We start from the raw sequence: 1,220 nt of genomic DNA on the forward strand, positions 1-1,220 counted from the left end.
GGGGGGGTGACCTCTAGCAAGCTTAACCTTCTATATATCAGTGACCTCTCATTGAACCACTTCCTCAATTTACTGCACACAGCTTCTTTTGCATTGTTTCCAAATATAACTTTAACTGCTGATATTCTATAGTCATGATAACAACAAAATAAATATCTCCACACAATATGCATTTATTGTTCTTAAATGACAGATCAGCCTGTGTAGCCTAGTCTAATTGTAGGCCTAACTACCTTTTTTAAAACTGAGCAGTGCTCCTCTGCATCAACAGGTCACAATGTCTTGTTTTCACTTTATTGGCCTCCATGAAATAACAATTAACAAATATGAGTCAATATGTGTGAAACATTGAATTTTACTAACACATGAATTCATCATTGTGAATTTGGATCTCCAGCTGGTCACCCTAAAATGCACCAGGATACAGGAAATCACATTTACAAAACTCAAATTGGAACCCCAGCCCCCCAACATAAAAGGCCCCACATAGACTATTTTTCACAAGCCACTGTGATATAATAAAATATACAGAAACCCTTGAGGTGTCCTTGTCCTTTTGTTTCATGAATGTACAGTAGACTACACTATATAGTTACTGGTCCAGGGAAATAAGACTATAAATAAAGATGATTGTACATTATCATTGTAAAATCATCCCAAATTAAAGTCCCAGTTTATTGGACGGAACACACACTGTGTGCTAACAATGGCAAATACAATGCACATGGAAAAGTGATATACTGTACATGATCCTTTATTATCATAAATACAAAAAGAAATAAATGGTTTAAAGAGAGGTATTGGTCTCTGACCAGTCTGCTGTTGTTAGAACCATCAGTGACGTGCAGTCAGGGTAGGCAGGATAGGCAGTGCCTACCCTGCCAAAATTCAAGCATAAAAATGTTTATTAAATAAATGTATTATAAACTTGTATTTGTATTTTTACTGTTTATTCTTGGGATTTATATGTGTGTTGTTCCAATTATTTAGACGGTACTATGACAAATGTAGCAGTTACGCATAATCAAATGGCAGAATAAGCAGTGCCTTTACTGCCCATTCAAGCGATTAGCCAATGTTGCGCATGCGCACTTCGATGCTGTATTCTTTAACATGTACGTCAAAAGGCACAACTCTTACGTGCCTTTGTACGTAAATGTGTTATGCCAGTTATCGTCTCCGTTAGATATCAAACATGAACCAATTAAAATCGAGATATT

The 1,220-nt window shown here is 36.2% G+C and overlaps 1 protein-coding gene and 1 pseudogene across 1 annotated transcript in view; one reads left to right on the forward strand and one right to left on the reverse strand.

The window, feature by feature from the left end:
* Positions 1-1,220, reverse strand: part of LOC116673699 (zinc finger protein 431) — a 193,334-nt gene that overhangs the window by 173,165 nt on the left and 18,949 nt on the right. The window lies entirely within an intron of this gene.
* Positions 1-1,220, forward strand: part of LOC116673702 (gastrula zinc finger protein XlCGF8.2DB-like) — a 325,201-nt pseudogene that overhangs the window by 116,226 nt on the left and 207,755 nt on the right.

The sequence above is a fragment of the Etheostoma spectabile genome, chromosome 24, assembly GCF_008692095.1.
Source record: "Etheostoma spectabile isolate EspeVRDwgs_2016 chromosome 24, UIUC_Espe_1.0, whole genome shotgun sequence".
NCBI classification, from domain to species: domain Eukaryota; kingdom Metazoa; phylum Chordata; class Actinopteri; order Perciformes; family Percidae; genus Etheostoma; species Etheostoma spectabile.